This window comes from Sorex fumeus, unplaced genomic scaffold (assembly GCF_029834395.1).
Source record: "Sorex fumeus unplaced genomic scaffold, SorFum_2.1 ptg000053l, whole genome shotgun sequence".
Lineage (NCBI taxonomy): Eukaryota > Metazoa > Chordata > Mammalia > Eulipotyphla > Soricidae > Sorex > Sorex fumeus.
Genome location: NW_026606110.1, coordinates 336,045 through 357,500, shown reverse-complemented (window position 1 = coordinate 357,500; position 21,456 = coordinate 336,045). Strand labels below are relative to the sequence as shown.

The following is a 21,456-nucleotide window of genomic DNA, read 5'->3' as shown; positions in this document are numbered from 1 at the left end:
TTCCCGGCCAGGTGCGCTGGACAGATTGCCATTGTGTGAAAGACCCCACAGGCTCTCTGAAGCCGCAGCTTGGAATGTTGTTTATTTGTTCAGCTTTCTTGGAGGGGAGGCGCCCAGCTGTGTGCAGGGTTTACTCCCGGCTCTGTGCTCGGAAGTTGACCCCAGTGATGCCGAGGGGACCTACGTGGTGCCACGGAGGTGGGAATGGGGTCCGCTGCCTGCAAGCCAAGCGTGTTACCTCTCGTGCTGTCCCCAGCCCCCTCACACGCCTTTCTTAAGGACACTTGCTTCTCCGTAGCACTGGTTTGGGTTGAATACAAAAATGTAGCCAGGGTCAGAGAGACCTACGGGAGGTGAGGCGTCTACTAAGCACAAGCTCAGGTTCCATTCCCACGGCATATGGTCCCCCTCACCACGACCCGTGAGCACAGAGCCAGGGGGAAGCCCAAACATTGCCGGGTGTGGCACAAAACAACCACCAAAGAAGGTCTTTGATTCGAAGGCGTCCTTGTATGAGGACTTGCGACAAACGCCACATTCAGCCACGCCCGCTGGCCTTGGGACGAAAATGAGTGTCCTGATGAAAGTCTCAGAAAACCCTCACTTAATCACTTAACTTCCCGTTAGCCGTCAATTTGCTCGAGCGGGCGCCAGTAACGTCTCCATTCGTCCCTGTCGCGTGCTAGTGTAGCCCAATGGCATCTGTTCGCTCCGGGAACATGAAGGGCCTCAAACCGATCGTTCATGATCTTGACGAAGAAGTCCGACCATCTGGTAGGTGGGCGGCCACGCGGTCTTTTGACATCCCGTGGAATCCAGTCAGTGACAGCTCTAGTCCAGCGGTTGTCTTTAAATCTCATTACGTGGCCAGCCCATCTGATTTTTGACGCCTTGGCAAACGATAAACGCCTGCCAGGCCCGTCTTCTGCCCAGACTCCCTTTCTGACCAGAGTTGCTTCTGCTTCTGGTGGATCATTTTCCCAGTGGAAGAACTCCCAGAAGTAAGTGTTTGGTGATCGGGAAGGTGGAGACTCAGCAACACCCTGGCTGAAGATTGGGTGCTGCCCACCGTGCCCCCGGCCAGCAAAGACACCTCTGATCAGGCCCATGGCGTTTGCTCCCACGTTATTTTAGAAGTACGACTGTTCTGTGTGACACCAGCCCCCAGCCCTGTTTCCACTCGGTTGAAAGCCACAGGAAAAGAAATGTTTGTGGGTCATTTTGGCCCCTCCTGCCTCTGTCTCCCCCAGTTGCCCGTTCTAACTTGGCATTTGCTCAGAAACTCTTGCATCTGGTGTTCAACCACTTGCTAACGGGCCAGGCACCACAGGACTCGTACCGACACTCTCAGCTAAGTGGTGCTGGTCCCCAGCCCCAACGGGAGGGTCCCCGCCCCAGCGGCTACAGACCCTCCCTCGGCTCCAGGCTCCAGAACAGGCTGCGGGCCAGTGACCATCTCTCAGAACTGTCCCTTCAACTGGGAGCACTTCCCCTGGCACAAAGCTCCCTTGAGGAAGGTTTTATTCAGATCTCGCTGTGGGGGTACATGCCTTGGACACTCATCAAAACTGACTATGATCCCCCTCCCGGTCCCTCCCTTTCTGCTCAGCTTTTCCTCCTATGGCACGTGACTCCATCCCATCCCCCTCATTCTGCCACTTCTGGCCCATTTTCCTAGTCAGGAACCACCCCCCCTCACCTCCACCCCTTACCAAGGCAGGGCTGTGTGTCTGTTCCCTTCTTATTCCCCTAGGGTCCACTCTGCCCAGGGGAGGTGCCAAGGCTGCTGATGAGAATGGGGTCCCCAGGGCGCTGAGTGCAGGGCCCACCCAACAGTCTGCACCCCAAGAAGGAGACGCGCAGAGGGCAGCCTGCCTAGCGCGCCCTGAGCTGCGTCAGGATGGAGTCGAGTGCCTCTGTGTCCCTCCTGTCCACCTCTCTGATGACACGTGTATCTCAGAGGATACTGCAATGCCACAGGTCAGTTGAGACACCCCCCTGCTGCAGAGCCGCCCACTGGTGCACGCAGACCCAGACGTGAGACCCGACAGAGTCTATCTTCCTGCCAGACTCCTGAAACACACGTGGGCAGGGCTGGAGTGATAGCACAGTGGGTAGGGAGTTTGCCTAGCAGGTGGCCAACCCGGGTTTGATCCCCGCATCCCATATGGCCCCCCAAACACCACCAGGAGTAATTCCTGAGGGCAGCACTAGGAGTAACCCCCGAGCATCGCTGGGAGTGGACTAAAAAGCGAACAACAACAACAAAAGCCAAAAAACAGAAAACAAAAATCACACATGGGCAATCGGCCCTTGTAGCTAAAGATGGATATTGCGCACCAAGATTTGGGCTTTTCCTCAAGTTAAAAAAATATCGCAAAAATACGACTTCAAAGAGAAATCTCCAGGCAAGCTGACCGATAATTAGAAAAGAATCTAAAAATGCTAAGTTTGCCTACATCCTACGAACCCGAACCCAGGAAAGCTCGGCGGAACGCTTCTCTTCGTCCTCCTCCCGCTTTCTGGAAATGAGTTTCAGATTGTCCTGGTGACTCTCCATTCCAAACACCAGAATTACTGGGAAGGACACGCTCTGAAATGCAGCGCTGGACAACAAACCCAAAATTAATAGGTTCCTTATTGCAGCTGCCAAAAGAGAGAGAGAGAGAGAGAGAGAGAGAGAGAGAGAGAGAGAGAGAGAGAGAGAGAGAGAGCTAGGACGTTTGCTTTCCTTTTGTTTTTCAGGATTCACATGAATTTGAAGAGACAATAGTTAGTGCCAGAATGAAGGGACATAGCCTGGGACAGGATGTTCTTCTTCGTGAGTCTTTACAAGTGCTGAATAGGGACAAATGCCACTTAACACCATAGCTCTCAGAATTTACAGTGGAATGGTTAGAAACATTAAAATGATGTCCGTTCCCACAGATAAACTTATACAGACTTTTCTCACTCACTCTCTCTCTCTCTCTCTCTCACACACACACACACACACACACACACACACAGAGTTTGCATATGCTCCAAATCACGTGCTTCTTGCTTTCCTAAGAGTTTCTTCCACCACAGGGCTAAGAGCCATACATGCATTTAGAATAAATATTTGTGGACCAATGTCCCATCGCTTGTCAAAGAAGCTCAAAGTTCTCACACACTGGGAACAAAGCTCCAAGTTAGAAAGATCCGGACTGTCGCGATTTATTTAGAGCTAACTGTAGACACGGAGAGTCTTGTCATTGGTGGTCTTATACTTCACTCCTCCGACCCAGGATTTGTCTTTTCTCTCTCGTCTCAGTCTTGCTAGAGAACTGCTTTATTCACCTTTTCAAGAATCCATTCTGTATTTCATCAATTTTCTCTATTGCTTTTCCGAACTTGGGGCCCACTGATTCTGTTCCTTGTAATTTCCTTCCTTCTGCTCACTTTGGGTTCATTAGGATTTTTTCTTAAGTTCTTTCCCTTTTTTCGGTGCTGGAAAGGGGAGCATTTTTACATCAATGCATCGTTGGTGTTCAGCATTACAGAATTTCAGGAGTATCTTATTATGGAATTTCTCCCCAACGTGTGAGTCCCAATATTTTCCACATTTTTATCGGTGTGAGTGCCAGCTTACTGAGACTTTAATTTGTTTCCCTGATAATAAGTGTTGATGAGTATTTCTCCATCTGTCTCTGGAGCTCAGGCTCCTGAAGTGGGGTTCGGACTGAAGCTGGACTTTGTCCTCCTTCTAATATATGCACCTTCTTGTCACTGCTTTCACTGTGTCTCACAAATTCTGACATGGCTTCTTTTCATTTTTACTCAATCGAGTGTATGTTTTTCCCTTGAGGGCGCCTCTTTGACCTCACGCATGATCCAGAATCACAGCATTCAGTTTCCGAGCGTTTGCAGATTCTCCAGTTATCTTTCTGCATTTCTTTCAACTTTGATGCGTTCAAACTTGCAGTTATCTTTCTGCATTTGATGCGTTCAAACTTGCAGTTATCTTTCTGCATTTGATGCTTTCAAACTTGCAGTTATCTTTCTGCATTTGATGCGTTCAAACTTGCAGTTATCTTTCTGCATTTGATGCTTTCAAACTTGCAGTTATCTTTCTGCATTTCTTTCAGGTTTGATGCTTTGGTGGTCAATGATTCACCCACACATAAAAATTTCCCAGTGACCTCAAGATCTCCGGGAGCCATCTGTGAGCACACACGGGGCAGGACCTACTGGCGAGGTGTCATGCCTGCTCCCAGCTGTCCGTAACCGAGGCAGCACTTGGCCCAACACAGATCCCAGGCACGAAATAAACGTCCCTGGGATGATCCATGCAGTGCTGCATTGGTCTTACTTCTGTGCCTCTGTCAATGGTGTCACTGCAGGGAAGGAGCCTCAAGCGAAGTGCCAAAGTGATACCCCACGTGTCCGAAGCACAGAAAGGTCGTGGTGTGACTAATGAAGGAGGTGTGTTATGTCGTTTTTAACTAGACATGAGCACCGTTGGAAGGGAGTTCAGAACTACAAATCAGCAAAATGAACCCAAGAATGTATCTTCCACCTTTCAGCACCTGTATCACAGATTATCTGATTATGTATCACCTGTATCACAGATTATCACAGATTATGTGATACACCTGTAATCACAGATTATCACCTGTATCATAATGCCCAAAAAGAGAGAGGTGGGAGGTGGGGGGTGGGGAGGGGGGAGGGAGAGGGGGAGAGAGAGAGAGAGAGAGAGAGAAAGGAAGAAAGAGAGAAAGAAAGAGAGAAAGGAAGGAAGGAAGGAAGGAAGGAAGGAAGGAAGGAAGGAAGGAAGGAAGGAGATTATCTGCCATAGAGGTAGAGGCAGGCAGGAACGAGGGAAGGAGGGAAGAAGCTGGGTTCATTGGTGGTGGGAAATGTACCCTGGTGGAGGGATGGGTGACGGGACATTGTATGACTGAAACCCCAGCATGAACAACCTTGAAACTGTATCTCACATTTATTAAAAAGAAATAAATTATTAAATAAATAATGTATCTTCCAACAGGAAGGACATCAAACAAGAGCACATCTTCATCGCTTGTGGGTAAGAGCAGGTCAGAAATCTCACAGGTCCTAACCTTGCACGCCACAAGCCCAGGGTCTAGGACGGCAGAGTTTGGGACTGTGATATCAGAGCACATGGCTACCAACAGCAATAAGACTCAGTGGGCTAAGTGCTCCCTTTCTTTTTAAGGTTGGGCTGCCTGTGCTTGTGGTACTGGAAGACAGATTCTGTTTTAGGCAATGTATTGTGGTACCGTTTTCTTTTAACCCATTTTATCTGCATCCCTTTTTTTAATTGGGTATTTCATTATTTTATTTTATTTTTGCTTTTGGGGTCACACTTAGCGATGCTCAGGGGTTACTCCTGGCTCTGCACTCAGGGATTACTCCTGGCGGTGCTCGGGGGACCACATGGGATGCCAGAAATTGAACCCGGGCCAGCTGCATGCAAGGCAAACGTCCTACCCGCTGGACTATCACTCTGGCCCCTAACTGGGCTTTTAAACCATTTATATGTAATGTAATTCTTGATAAGTTATTGTTTAAGTCTGCCATTTTATTTTTTTGTTTACTATCCTTTCTCTCTGTATTTTTCCTTCTTTGTTTTTTCTTTTTAATCTGTCTGCCTGTGAGTTGCTTGAAATATTTTTCTAATTCCATTCTGATGTATCTATAGAATTTAGAAGTTTATAGGACAGCGGGTAGGGCGTTCGCCTTGCACGTGGCCAGCATGGCCGACCCGAGTTCGAATCCTCCGCCCCTCTCGGAGAGCCCGGCAAGCTACCGAGAGTATTCGATATGCCAGACACAGTAACAACAAAGTCTCCAATGGAGACGTTACTGGGCCCACTCGAGCAAATCTATTCACATAGCTTTTTAATGGTTGCTATAGATTTGCATAACATATATGCAAACACATATATAAAATACATGGTATATTATAAGCCATATGGCATACTAAATATGTGATGCCTACATCATACATTTTGTTAGATACATATAAAACATCACAGCCTTCTGATGTCATTTTTTTTACCAACCTGAGGGCTAGGGCCATTACCTCTAATAATCTCCCCTTCTCCCTCCACATTCATAGCACACTTCTAATGTTTTCTCTATGCTCTTTTGATTATGTGAAATATATTATTAAAATACATTTTGATTACTAAAAATATCTAAATATCAGGGGGAATGCCAGTGCAGCATATATTCCATATTCTGGACAAGTTATTTTCAAAATAGGATTCTTTGCCAATTACACCATTATTTTCAATCCTTCACCTGTGACACTACAAATAATACATATTTAAGTACGGCGTTATACACTGCTGCTTGTGTCGTCCATAATTTATATAAAAGGACCTGCCAACATGGGTAGGTAATGTTCTCCATGAAAGTAAATGTTTCTAATTAGAAGGTGACGGAGAGTTACCTGAGATAAAGTGGAGGAAATGTGCCTCCTTAATAAGAAACTTCAAAGGTTCGAAAATTTATCATCAAATTGCCTTGCACTATGAATCTGAGGGCAATTATTACCAAGGGGTGTCACGAGTGAATTGGCCCTGAGAGCCAACACTTGTAAAGTGATTGGAGGCTGCTGCTAAGTCACTCCTTCAGTGCCCGCTAGGCCCGTTGGGGGCGGAGTGGCAGCAAAACCATTGTCGGATGCCACGATTTGTTCTCTGGAGGATCCAGGCCCAGCGAGGCTTTCCTTGGGGCCCACTAGGACCACGGCAGCACTTTTGAGGGTCCATGTGATGCTGGGGGCAGAACTCTGGTACTCATACGTGCGAGGCTTGTGCTCTACAACTGGAACTGTCTCCTGGGCCCTCTGACCTACAGTTGGACTCAAATATAACACATGAATCATAATTTTCATTTAAATATCAAATAACTCCGTATGTAAGTAGTTCTAAGAGGAAAGGAAAAGCCAGGCAGATTTACTGATACATTCGCTAGCCATATTCTTTTTTTCCTTCTGAGTGATCTGAAGTTTTCTTCTTTCATCCTTTCTTTTTTGGGTTCAGAAAATCTCCTACATCCATTCTTTGGCTCAATGTTATTTTCACTGAGATGAGAAATGAGAACGTCTTGGTTTTCCCTCGAGTCCTAAAGGAGATGTATTCAGGGTGTATGTTGAGTCAGAGAGATGGCTCAGAGGGCTGGAAGAAATACTTTGTATGTGAGAGTCAGTGTACAACCCCCGCCCCCGCCCCCCAACCATCTCTCCTGAGTACCTAGCCAGATAGGCCCCAAACTGATTTTTTTTTTTTTACCTAGGAGTACTGCTATTTATTCAGCCACTGATTAGGCTGATTGAATTTTGCATGAACTCCACTGATTTTTTTTTTTTAATTTAAGATTCTGGGTTGAGGGCCTAGATAAGAACCCATCAGAATGAACATAACACAGCGTTCACTGCATGCGGGAGGCCTGAGTTGGATTCCTGGCACCAACTGGTCCCTCAAGTAGAGCCAGAAGCAACCCCCAAGCACAGAGGCAGAACAGCACGAGACCACCTCTGGCATGGGGGCCCCAAACCAAGCAAAGGTTCTGGGTTAACAGCTATGTGATTTAGGCACCTGAAAAGAATCATGCTACCGTTCTCTGCCCCCCTAAGTTTCTGATGGGAAACCCCTTTCTGTTTCATCCCAAGAGCGAGGTGCTACCTCCCTCTGGTCACTTCAAACTGCTGCCTTAATCTTCCTTTTGGGTTGGAGCGATAGCACAGCGGGTAGTCTCCAATGGAGACGTTACTGGGCCCGCTCGAGCAAATCGACGATCAACGGGAGGGCCTTTACCTTTACCTTAATCTTCCTTTTGCTGAACCAGTGAGATCTCTCCTGGTCTATCCCGTTGGTAGTTTGCTCGGCTTTGGGACCCCAGGCTCCATGTCTCTCATTGAGCAGGGGACACTTTCAACCATTAGTTCCTAGAGGGGATTTTTCCCTCCCTCTGACCCCCTTTCTCCTCTCCTTCTGGGATTCTGATGATATGACCCCGAGCTCTTTCCGGGAGCATCGCAGCTCCCCAGGGTGAAGCTCGCCCTGTTTCTGTGTCTGTCCTGTTGACCACGTCCGGCTCTCTCTATCCCCCAGTTCACTGAATCTTTCCCTGTGTCCCTTCTGCTATTGGACCCATTCACTGAAATTCTTGTTTCTGAATTTTTCAGTTCTAAGATTTCCACTGGATTCTCCTTTAGCCTCTCTTTGCAGAGGGACCTTTTGTATTTCTTTTTCAAGCCTATTTCTAGCGGCTCATTAAAACATTCTATCTGTCTCCTGTTAAGTCTACAAACTGGGGGAGGCTACTCCCCACCCCCCACCCCCCACCAAATCTCCCTCACCGGGGATCAGGATCCCAGACACCCAGGACAAAGTCGGGGACTGGCAAAGTGCCATGTCAAGGGCCTCCTCACCTTCAGGCTGTCTTTCCTCCTCCTGCTTCCCCACTCGCCACTTCTCATCAGTCCTGAGTGCCACCTTGGGGAGGGGGGAGGGTAATCTCTCCAATAATAATGCGAACAGCACATTCAAATCTGCCCCGTTCCTCTTCAACTACCTGCCTTTACCTCTTGCCCATTACGCACTTCTCTGGGACCAGCCTTGGGGTGCAAATCCTCCCTCTACAGCTCCCTGGTCAGACACCCCTTGGTGATTTCCCCCACCAGTCAGGGTGGTCTGCTCCCAGTGGGGCCCCTGCATCGCTCAGCAACCTTATATTTATCCTTGCTGACCCCTATCAGATCGCCCCAGGCAACTGCCACCCAGTTTTTCCACTGCCCTTAAGCCCCAAATTCCATCCCAGCCCCGCCAGTCATACTCAGCCAAAGCTCTCCATCCCGTCAACCGCGTGACTTTCTCAGCTCCTATCACGGTGCCGTGAGGATCTCCCCTCTCTCCTCCTCTCAGAGCCAGACTCTAACTATCTGAGACCTGAGGACTGTGCTCTCTCTATGCGTCCTCCCTTGTGTCCTCTGTCCCTTCCATTGCACTGTCAGCATCCAGGAAGCATGCAGGAGCCAGAGAGACAGTAGAAGTAAGGCACTCGCCTTGCGTGCAGCCAACCCAGGTTCGATCCCTGCCACCACCTGTTCCCTGAGCCCCACTGGGACAGATCCCCAAGTGAGGAGACAGGAATAAGGCCTGAGCACCGCCCGGTGTGGACTGAAATCAAACAAACACAACGAACACGAAGCATTTACAAACTGGCCGGACTATTATCAGCACTTGACAACGACCATTTTATTTCCCCCTGACCATCCCCACTGAAGGGGCTTAGGCCAGCCAGATAGACAAAGTGCCGATGGCCACACAGCTTTCTACTTCCTATGCACTTGTGTTTTCCTAAGGAATCGTCAAAATATCTGATTCTTCTCTTCAATTCCCTTCCAGTTGCCTCTCTGATGTCATCTGACCCAAATGTTCATGGCTGCCCAGTTCATACCCAGCAGGGGAGATCCAGGCCTTCCTGGGCATAGCAACTAAGAGGAGAACACACATTTACACACACCAACAAAACTCAGAATCCCTCTGTATGCGCATGTGCATACACACACACACACACACACACACACACACACACACACACATACCAGGCACCAGGGACCACAGTCCCTGTACATGCTAAAATAAATAATCCTTAAGAGGATTATTTTTAATTATATTTTAATTTTTCTATTTTAAAAAAAAAAGATCTGCACTGGGTCTGCACCATAGTACAGTGGTTAGGGCACTTGTTTTGCCCCTGGCTGACCTGAGTTCTATTCCAGCAGCTCAAATGGTTCCCCCATAAGCCTACCGGAGTGATCCCCGAGTGCAGAGTCAGGAGTGAGCCCTAAGCACTGCTGGGTGTGGCCCCTCCAAAAATCCCCAAAAGAGATGAGTGGGGGAGAAAGTTTCAAATCAAAAGGTTTCTTGTTTTGGTTTGAGGCCACACTCGGCAGTGCTCAGGGCTCACTCCCGATCCTGCACTCAGTAATCACTCCTGGTGGGGCTCAGGACCACATGGGTGCCAGGAATCAAACCTGCCATGGCTCTATGCAAAACAATCACCCAACCCACTGTAATGTCTTTCCTGTCCCTGACAGTTAGATTCCTAAAATCACATCAGCACCACCCTGCTTTTTCCCCTTTGTTTTCCCTCACGAAGTTCAGGACTATGCAGAAGAGACAAAAGTTGGAGTTTCCCTTTGGTACATCTACACAATGGAGTACTATGTAGCTGTTAGAAAAGATGAAGCCATGAAATTTACATACAAGTGGTACCACATGGAAAGAATCATTCTAAGCGAAATGAGTCATAAAGAAAGGGATAGACAGAGAAAGATTGCATTCATCTGGGGGACATAAAGTAACAAAATATGAGATTAATACCCAAGAATAGCCGAGATCAGCACCAGGAGGATTACTCCATAGCTTAGAGGCCAGCCGGGCATTCTAGGGGAAAGGGCAGCTCAGATAGAGAAGGGAGCACCAAATAAAGGGTGTTGGGAGGATCCTCCCAGGAGGGGAGATGCATGCTGAAAGGTGACTATAGACCGAACATGATTGCCACTCAATGCCTCTTTTGCAGACCACAACACCCAGGGGGAGAGAGAGAACAAGGGAGAGTGCCCTGCCACAGAGGTAGGGTGGGGTGGGAGGGATATTATCCATGGTGGTGGAAAATGGGCACTGGTGGGGGGATGGGTATTTGATCATTGTATAATCGAAACCCAAGCACAAAAAATTGTAAATCTACAACTGTACCTCATGGTGTTTCACTAATAAAAATTTTTTAAAAAATTGGAGTTTCCTTGAGTTAGCAAGTGCTCAGTCCTGGATATTTTTCTTTGGTCCCCTAACCGCTTCTCCGGTCCCCCATGGCTTGGCACAGTCCCCAGGGCTCTCGAGAAGAATTCTGTCTGCACGCGAAGAACAAGCTCAGGTCCCGAAAAGAAGGGGTGACCCCAGCCCTGTGGAAGCTGCTTCCCCGGTGCGTGGGGGAAACAGACACGGCTCCTATTAACGAGTGCTGAATGGGACATTTGCAGAAGCTCATGTCGTAGTCACAGATGCAAAAGTCTGAAGAGCTGTTTACAGAGTCACTGTGCCAGACGGGCACGGGTGCCAAGCCAGCACACAGCCTCCCATTATCCTGCCTGGCTCTGCCTCTAGAGACTGTTGGAGAGCCTTGGAAATTTCCAGGCCCAGCCCGTTCTCAGAGCAGCATCCGTGCTTGGGGCCCAGATGTCGGCGACTCCCCTGCCCAGCCAAGGCTGCCTACCGCGGTACAGAAAAGGCTTTGGACAAATGACAGGAGAGGGGTCTGGCCCCCTTGCTTGAAAAGCGGTGGGTTGAGGTTCTCATCGATTTTGGAGAACCAATAGAAAGGAAATGCCAAGCGACAGATCTCTGCTCTCAGCTGACGTAATTATTGAGGGAATTGTGTCAGTTATTCGCCAATTCGAGAAAACAGAGCTTCAGAGCTCAGCTAATACACAAGTCTTCTGAGCAAGCCAGGAGGAAGCAGGTTTTGGCCTGGAGACGACACAAGACACGAGTCCTCGGGACCTGTGACAACTGATTGAGCTCTAACAGATGCACCAGTCGACTCCACCAAGGAAAACACGGTGATTAGTGCAGTGGTTAGGGCACTGGGTACTATACCTATTAGCACTGCACTATTAGTGCAGTGGCTGACCTGGGTACTATCCCAGCATCCCAAAGAGTCCCCCCATAAGCCTACCAGGAGTGATCCCTGAGTGCAGACCAGGAGTGCTGCTGGGTGTGACTCCCGAACAAATCCCCAACAGGGGAAGAGGACATGGCAGCCAACTCGGCCGCCACCTTCTCTCTTTCCCTTCCTACTTGCACATACTTCCTTCCAGAGAGAGTTTTCAGTGTTCAAAGTCCTAAACTGGAGGCACACGCAGAATGTTGCTCGAGTGTCATGTTATAGATATTTACTTTTGGAATAAAACATCCCGCCATTCATTTCCCTCTAGGTGTCTGACTTGAATCCAGCCGTTTGCTCTGGGTCACGAGAACACTGTTCATATTTATGAAAAAGATCATTTGTTTCTCCGCATTCCAGACTTCGGGTTCTACTATACTCAGGGCATCTCTAGCAAGCAGAGGCCGGTCTGCAGGAAGCAAGACTGTGTCATAAGGAAGTCAGTGCAAGAGGCCAACAAAGGTCACTGCAAACGAAAGAAAATCAGTTCCCAAGGACTGGCAATCAAGAAACGACAACTTCCTCTGCCAGAGAGAATAACGGGGAATAAAGAGCAGGCAGGACTTCCCCTCTGTCGTACGGGGACAGAACCGCCAGAGCTGCAGGAGGAAACGTTTTTTCCCAGTTAGAAACCCATGAATCAGGGTGTGAATTACAACAGGCTCCCTAGAAGAGTAAGAAAACGGGTGTCCACACTCACCCTCCAGCCACTGGACACGAGAGAGTTCAGGGCACTGAGAAATCCTGCAGTCGGGTTTGCTCGTTAAAATTTGGGGTGATCACGAATAAAGGGTGCTGGGAAGATCCGCCCAGGATGGGAGATGCATGTTGAAAGCAGACTATGGACTGAACATGATTGTCACCCAATGCCTCTTTTGCAGACCACGACACCCAAAAGGAGAGAGAGAACAAAAGGGAGTGCCCTGTCACAGAGGCAGGGTGGGATGGGAGGTTGGGGGGGTGGGAGGGATACTGGGATTGGTGGGGGTGGAGAATGGGCACTGGTGGAGGGATGGGTACTTGATCATTGTATAACTGAAACCCAAGCACAAACATTTGTAAGTCTACAACTGTACCTCGTGGTGTTTCACTAATAAAAAAAATTGGGGGTGGGGGATCAGAGAGAGAGAGAGAGAGAGAGAGAGAGAGAGAGAGAGAGAGAGTGAAAGAAATACACTTCCATAGAGGCAGGCAGGAGGTGGGGGGTGGGGGTGATGGGAGGGAACCTGGGGACACTGGTGCTGGGAAATGTACCCTGGTGGAGGGATGGGTGTTGGGACACTGTATGACTGAAATCCAATCATGAACGGCTTTGTAATGCTCTAAAACAAATTTTTAAAGAAAAAACTACTAACATTGAAAAAAATCAATGAACAAAAATACAATTTGGGGTGTCACCAAGTAGGCCAGAGAGAGCATCAGATTGCACTCATTGCCATAACTGACCCCCTGACTTGGTCTGAGACCCCAGCCCAGCCCTCGTTCATGCTCATTTTCTGCTCCCGGGGTCCCCACCTCCATCACGTTTCAGGGGGTGTCAGACCCTCATAAGGGGCAACCAAGCGAAACTGGCTGGAACTCCGAGATGGTCAGTGCCACACACACGGCATCAGCCAAGAGCCAGAAGTGGTCACAAAATTTTCACTAAGAAGAGATTTTCACTAAGGCAGGAAACCCAAGACATGCTCCAGGCCTGTGAGGGTGGGGTTGATGACTGAGAGACTGACGGCCACTGCAGAAAAAGCAGATGTTTCCTTCCAGTCCTTTCAAAGTCTCAGTAGGAAATTAGCCACAAACACAGGCTAAACCTGAGAACTGGGGCAGCACCAGGAGGGCCAGAAGAATCCAAGCCTTTTTTGACCATTTTCCACGAATGTCCCGAGGAGGAAGTCAGCTTTCTATAAGCCGACCAGCAAGAGTCCAAATTCCTGTCTAATGGACACTTGCCACAAACATCAGCCCCTGATGAGCCGGAGGACGCTCGTCCTCCCTTTGACCTGGGGCAGATGAGCATTGCACTCATGAGTCAGAATCCATATTTGTGCAATATTGTGCAATGAAGAGATGAGGGGTCGAAGAGACGGTTCAGCAGAAGGTCACTTGCCTCGCATGTGGCTGGCCCAGGTTCAATCTTTGGTACCATATGGAGCACCATTGGGAATGATCCTTGAGCCCGGATGATGTAAGCCCTAAGCATCACAGTGTGTGGCCCAAAAAGCATACAATAGAGGAATGGAGGGAGGGAAGGAAGGAGAGAGAGGGGGGAGGGAGAATGGAGTGAGGGAGGGAGAGAGGGAGGGAGGAAGGAAGGAGGAAGGAAGGAAGGAAGGAAGGAAGGAAGGAAGGAAGGAAGGAAGGAAGGAGAGCACAGAGCCAGGAGAAGGAAGGAAGGAAGGAAGGAAGGAAGGAAGGAAGGAAGGAAGGAAGGAAGGAAGGAGGGGGAAGGGAGGGAAGAAGGGAGGGAGAAAGGAAGAAGGAAGGAAGGAAGGAAGGAAGGAAGGAGAGCACAGAGCCAGGAGAAGGAAGGAAGGAAGGAAGGAAGGAAGGAAGGAAGGAAGGAAGGAAGGAAGGAAGGAAAGAGGGGGGAGGGAGGGAAGAAGGGAGGGAGAAAGGAAGGAGGAAGGAAGGAAGGAAGGAAGGAAGGAAGGAAGGAAGGAAGGAAGGAGGGGGGAGGGAGGGAAGAAGGGAGGGAGAAAGGAAGGAGGAAGGAAGGAAGGAAGGAAGGAAGGAAGGAAGGAAGGAAGGAAGGAAAGAGGGGGGAGGGAGGGAAGAAGGGAGGGAGGAAGGAAGGAAGGAAGGAAGGGGAGGGAGGGAAGAAGGGAGGGAGAAAGGAAGGAGGAAGGAAGGAAGGAAGGAAGGAAGGAAGGAAGGAAGGAAGGAAGGAAAGAGGGGGGAGGGAGGGAAGAAGGGAGGGAGAAAGGAAGGAGGAAGGAAGGAAGGAAAGACAGAAAGAAAGAAAGAAAGAAAGAAAGAAAGAAAGAAAGAAAGAAAGAAAGAAGGAGAGACAGAGGGAGGTAAAGAAGGACCTTACAGAACTTGTAGATGCTGGTAAGCCACAAGCAACCAATGATTATATATGTGGTTGCTATTAAATTTAACACATTACTGAAATTTCTCTTCCTACTCACCTATAGGACTTACATCTCTTAACCTCATTGTGTGTTTCTTTTAATCGTCTCCTCTTGCGTTTGATTCACCGACATTCCCTCTCAACCAGTGGGATTCAACCACCAGCCTGCACCAAAGGGTGCAAAGCTCAGATGCAGGCACTGGAGACCGGGGAAGGCCTGGGTGCTCACTTTGCAGTGCACACTCCCTTCCCCCCCAGCCTGGCCCAGCTCCATCCCTAGTACCACCAGGTCCCCCGAGCACTGCTGACCGTGACTCAGGCCAGGAGTCTCAGGAGGAGTCCTGGGCCCTCTGAGCACCACGTAGGGGATCGAAGTGCCCCCGCGCCAAGCAATGGGGCCACAAATACATAAAACTAGAAACCCCAGGTCTAGACCCGCACCCATCCCGGATGATCACCCCTCTCTTCCAATACTGGGTGCTGTTGTCCCTCACAATCACCTGCTTTACTCTGACAATGGGCCGGGGGGTGGGTAGGGGTCCCTGTAACAGGCTCAAACATAGTGGCCCAGGGATGGAGGGAGGGGTCTGAGACACAGTGGGCCACTGTGAGCCGGGTGGGGGCAGGGAGGTGTCTCTCAATGGCTGGGGGGAGGGTGGGGGTCCCAGGTAAACCACAGACGCATATAACCAGGTCCAACCCAGATTACTTGACTATAAGGGAGTTCACTGAAAGGAACCCACTTCCATGGGGGGGTGTAACTATGGAAGGCCGCGCATCCCTCAAAACAGAAGGTGCTGAGCTAGGAAGCCTTTCCCTGAGCAAGCTCGGGTCACAGCAGCTGAGCGAAAACCCTTCACCTGCCCTTCTCTCCGCTAGCAACTGCTGGCCAGAGAATCCCTCCTCGTGACCACCCTCTGCCGCCTCCGCCTCCGCTCCTCCTTCCCAGCTCCGTCTCTTAGAGCTTTCTCTGCTAAGAAAGAGCCCCGTCCGTCCCTGGCACTTGGCCTTGGTCTCTTCCCGGCAGGCAGAGGAGGAAAAAGTGAAGCCTGGGATGCTACCTGTCAGCTGCCTTCTCCACCCGGCACCTGCAGACTCTTCTCTGTGAGCTCACGGTGTACAGCCCGGTGGGAAACGTGGAACTAGATGACGGTCAAGTCAGAACCATGAGGTCAGAGGTCAGCAGACAGAACAGGGGCTCAGCCGATGCCTAGCTGTGCCCGACCTGGCTTCCATCCCCAGCCCACGTGGGCTCCCGAGCACTGCCGACTTGGCTGGCGGTCCCTGAGCACCACAGGCTGGCCCCAGGGTCCCCAGCACCGCATCCTAGGGCCCGAACCCTGAAGGGTCAGCTCGACTGTCCGGTGTCAGGGGATCAGCCCCTGCCCAAGCTCTGATGCCCCCAAACTCGCCTTTCTTTCCTGCTCCCAGCCAAGCTCGCCCATCTGGACCAAACCTCCCGGCTGTGTAAAGGTCCTCTCAGCCCTAACTGCATGGCATGGGGTCCCGTGCTGCTCCTGCCCGCGTCAGCCACACAGATACCCAACCCCCGAAACGGAGCAGAATCCACACAGCCACAGCAGGAGCTGAATGAAGGTGGCACAGAGCCTGGCCAACCAACACCAGGCCGGCCCACTTTCTACCAGCGGGACCAGAAATCAAGACACAGAACTCACCCAGGTTTGATCCCTGTCACCCCAGATGGACCCCCTAGTCCCGCCAGGGGTGATTCCAAATTGCAGAGCCAGGAGCAAGTTCCGAGCACAGCTGGGTGTGGCCCAAAAAAACAAAACTGAAAGAGAATTTCTAATCCCGCTGAGAGCTGGCTGTTTGTTTTGAAAAGTTAAGTGTTTGGGGGCGGGTAGGCGGGAGAAGAAAGCACATTTTAAAGCACCAGCCTAGGGGCAAGTAATAAAAAGCTGAGCTTTAATGTTTTTCATAAGAGGGAGAGAGTGGGAAGGCCAGTTCCCTCACACAAGCTGCTGAACAGCTATAAAAGGAGCATCAACACTCAGTGGCATCAACACTCAGTGCATCAACTTTCAGGGGCATCAACACTCAGGGGCGGCAACCCTCAGGGGCATCAGCCCTCAGGGGCATCAACCCTCAGGGGCGTCAACCCTCAGGGGCATCAACCCTCAGGGGCATCAACTCTCAGGGGCATCAACCCTCAGGGGCGTCAACCCTCAGGGGCGTCAACCCTCAGGGGCGTCCACCCTCAGGGGCGTCAACCCTCAGGGGCGTCAACCCTCAGGGGCGTCAACTCTCAGGGGCATCAACTCTCAGGGGCATCAACCCTCAGGGGCATCAACCCTCAGGGGCGTCAACCCTCAGGGGCATCCACTTAGTGGCATCAGTGTTTATGGCACCAACTCTCAGTGGCATCAGCGCTAAACAGCTCGGACGGTGCTGTGGGCCCCCTCTTCGGGTTTCCAGCAGGCTAGCCTCAGTTGACCAAGAAGAAACAGAATCAGCTTCCATTGACCATCTCAACCTCTGCTTCCCTTGTCTGTGAATGACGGAGGATTTGTTTTTGCATTCTCCTCCCTGGGCCACTGCAGGGAGGCAAGGCTTTCCCTTAAGGAAGGCAGAGGTGGCACCCTGCCCCAGAGGGATGCCAGGTGAGCTCAGAAAGGACACTGCTTGGAGGCCCCAGGCGAAAGTCCCCTAGGGCCCCTCCTGCCTGCAGAGGCACTTCCTGTTCCCAATATTACACCTGCCAAGAGTGGGACGGTCTGGACACCCGCAAAAGTCCAGGACATGTAGAGCTTGGATATACCTGCATCAGAAAATAGGGGAAGGGCCAGGAAATTCAAGTTTCCTAACAGGCCCTCTAGTCTCTGTAATTCAGTCTTTCTCGTGAGGTCCCTCTGATGTAGGCAGGTAGACAGGGAAGGCCCCCTCCCGAAGCAATGACAAAAGCCAGCCCTGCAGAAAATAGGAAAACAGAAATTAAGGCTTAATAAGTCCCTCATCTGGCTCCAGCAACAGACCCAAAGGAGCTCCCGCAGGAACAAAAGGCCAGGAAAGGAATTTCAAAGAAGACCATCACCACTCCATCCTCCCTGGTAACCTCCTTAGCAACGGACTTTTACCTGGGAAGAAGCCCCACGTGGGGGCCGGTTGGAGAAACCCTATAAAGGCCACCTTGAACAAAGGAAGCGCGCGCATATGCATATGCTGCTTGAGCCCATGTGCTGCTTGCGCCCATGTGGCCGAGCACATGTGGTTCCCGAGCACGTGTGTCGCCCGCATCTCCCCTCTTGAGATGTGTACTTTCATGCTTTCGTGTCTAACTTTTCTCTCTCTCTCTCTCTCTCCCTCCCTCCATACCTAAAAATCCTCCAAATAAAATCTATTTACTTCACTGCTTGTCTACTCCTGAAATTCCTTTCTGTGAGGCGAGACAAGAACCCAGTAACCCTGGGTCCCGGGCGGCAGAGGCGGTTGGGGAGAAAGTGACCGTCTTTCTCCTCCCTGCTTCACATAAGTCACCCGTGGGGCCCACCGACATCACCTCCATGGTCCCCCTCCTAAAGTCGCACCCAGCACATCCCAGGAGTCACAGGCACCGGGCACCACACCGCACCCTGCTGTAGCATCGCTGCTTCCCTGTCACCTGCGTTTGTGGGAGCTGCCCTGCCTCCAGTTCAATTCTGTACCCCACAGTCCCATGTGCTGGAGAGCAAGGGGGTGGCGTACCCAGGGCAAGCCCCAGCCGAGGAAGGTCACACTGCAACTACAGCAATGCCAGGCTCTTAGGCGGATAAAAGTGGAAACTTACAAGGAGGAACATGAGTCAAAAAGGATGAAGTAGAACAGCAGAGCCTGGCGGGTTCTCAGTACGCATTGCCCGGCCCCCAATATCGGCTCTGTTGTACCCCATGCTCGGATAACACATGGCACTGAAACGGTTCTTTGGGAAAGGAGCCTGAGAAACCTCACAGAAGCTCAGTCCTCTGACACACTGGAAATCACCGCACAGGCCCCAGGGATTCTCTTTCCCTTGACGCATTTAGGTCTCTGTGTTGGACCAATGGGGCATATGCAAAATACCTTCCCAGGACCACACTCCATGACCTCCAACATATCCCTGGAAACCTCCCAGCGGTCCCCACGCAAGTGGCTCACTATGCACAGTTCCAAAATGCTAGAATTTGTGATAAGGCATCTCAGACGCACGCAAACGCAGAGCAATACCATTCCCTACCTTGACTATGGGCTGGAGCGATAGCACAGCAGTAGGGCGTTCGCCTTGCATGCAGCCAACATGGCCGACCCGAGTTCGATTCCTCCGCCCCTCTCGGAGAGCCCGGCAAGCTACCGAGAGTATCTCGCCCGCACGGCAGAGCCTGGCAAGCTCCCCGTGACGTATTCGATATGCCAGACACAGTAACAACAAAGTCTCCAATGGAGACGTTACTGGGCCCGCTCGAGCAAATCGATGAACAACGGGAGGACAGTGACCGACAGTGACAGTGACCTAGACTGCAAGGAATGGCCTGCTGGGCTGGTAGGTGCTGGGAGCTGAGGTGAAGGGGCTGGGAACCGGTGCCGACTATGCAGAATGGAATCCCACCTCCTTTCTCCCCCACGGTCTACAGCTAGGACCCGCCTTGGGACTCCCAGCTGCTTCTAGAGCAGACACAGAGGGCAATGAGGAATGAGGAATGAGCTGCCACACGCAGGAAAGACAGCAGGCCAGGATAGAGCTGCCCCCCAGGCAGGCGCCTGCATTAAGCCCTTCCTGAGCTCCAACTCTGAAGGACCTACAGAGCTCCCTGCCTCACTGCGAAGATGGGGAAGCTGAGCCCCAGAGAGTCCCGGACCTGAGTCCGCAGCTCTGGGAGGCCGGGGATGGATTCAAGTCGCTGCAACTTGCACCCTTCCCAAGTGCCCGGCCACCAGTGCCCCCGCCCCCAACTCCCACCACCTCCAGTCTCAAAAGAAACAGACCTGGTTCCTCAGGTCCCTGAACTCAGGAGCAATGTTTGCTCCTCGCACGGAAGTGGCTCACAGTACACAGAACACGGATCCTGGTTCTGCCCGGCCACTTCCCTGGCTCTTCCAGACACACCGGCTGTGTTACCCAGACATGGGTTTGCCAATCTAAAGCAATAAGCAAACCACATACAAGGAAAACTCCCCGCAACGCATGCCAGGGGTCGTCACTACTTTAACAGCAGCTCAGGAGTCCAGCAAAAGGCCCCTAAGAAGGAGCTGAGCTTAGACCCCATGGCCAAGTCTAAAAGCTAGCGGGCATCCCGACAACCCCCCCCACACACACACCTGGCACCCCGGGGCCTTGCTAAACCCAGGTGGTTCCTCACTGCCCCACAGTTCCCAGGACTGGTCCAGGCACCCCGCTGTGTAGACTTGGCCCAGGAAGACTTAGATTCTCTGTCTTCACACCAACATCCCTAAAATGGGCCACACTGCTCCCTTCCCGAGACTGGCCCAAGTTATTTTAATGAACAGTTTATTCTCTCCAAACGATGGGCCCAGAACAGTCCATCGTGGACTTCTGGTCCTCCTTACGTGGCTGGCTTCCAGCCCTTCATCGACCCCTTGCTTTCTCCCCAGACTGGGTCCACAGCCCCGACTCCCCGCCCCCGGACAGGCCAGAGAAGGGAGACGTCCTCCCCCGGTGAGAGCGAGCGCGGCCCAGCCGGCCGGTCCCTCTCTGGAGGCCTCCAGCTGCCCGGCTGACCAGTGCCCACGCACAGGCCCCGCGGAAGGCGCTCACAGTGCGGGGGAGGCGCCTGGGGGTCGCCCTGCCCCAGTCCCGTTAGTCCCCCCGCTGCGCTGCCTGCCGGGGTGGGGGCACCGCCGGGGGACCCCGCCCCACCCGGGCCGCGGACGCACCTGTCGGGCGGCGCGGGAGGCCGGAGCCCGGCTCGGAGGAGGCGCCGCCCGTGCGCGGCGGGAGGCGGGATCCGCGGGCGCGGGGCGGGGACCTGCGGGCCGGCTGGGATCTACTGGGTCCTGGGTCCGGATCGGATCGCGGGCGGGGCCGGGCCGGGCCGGGCCGGGCCGGGCCGAGTCGGGGAGCGGCAGGCGGGGCGGGATCTGCTGGCCGGGCCAGGGGTCGATCGGGTCGAGGGTGCGGATCGCGGGAGGGGCGGGGCGGGATCCGCGGGGCGGGGATCTACTGGGTCGAGGCTCTGGATCGCGCGCGCCGGGACGGGGCAGGCCAGGGGAATCTACTAGCCGGGCTGGGATCTGCTGACCCGGCTGAGGATCGGCAGGGTTGAGGGTCCCGATCGCGGGCGGGGGCTCGATCCGCTGGCCGGGACGGGATCTGCCGTGGGACCCGGTGTCGGGGAGGGGCGGGCTGCCTGGTTGGGGCTCCGGATCGCGGCGGGCACGGGCAGGGAGGGATCCGCGGGAGGGATCCGCTGGAGGGATCCGCTGGAGGGATCCTCTGGCCGGGCGGGGATCGGCTGGGTTCGGGCCCCTGATCCCCGGCTGGAGGCAGGGAGGTGGGTCGGGGATCTACTGGGTCTCTGGGGGGGTCGGACCAATGCGGCTTGGGGATCCACCGGGTGGGGGCTACAGCTGGGGCGCTGGGGCAGGGCTGGGACGTGGTTCTGGATCCTGGGCGGGTGAAGGGGCTGAGGATCTATTGGGTCCAGGGATCTGCTGATGCTGGGCTC

At 52.3% G+C, this 21,456-nt stretch overlaps 1 protein-coding gene across 1 annotated transcript in view; it reads right to left on the bottom strand.

Moving 5' to 3' along the window:
* The window catches only part of CPQ (carboxypeptidase Q), a 294,821-nt gene extending 274,138 nt beyond the window's left edge, over positions 1-20,683 (bottom strand). Inside the window, exon 1 of the mRNA XM_056124932.1 lies at positions 20,666-20,683. The gene's annotated coding sequence lies outside the window, so the exon portion shown is untranslated. The remainder of the gene's footprint in view (positions 1-20,665) is intronic.
* Positions 20,684-21,456: the final 773 nt, after the last annotated feature.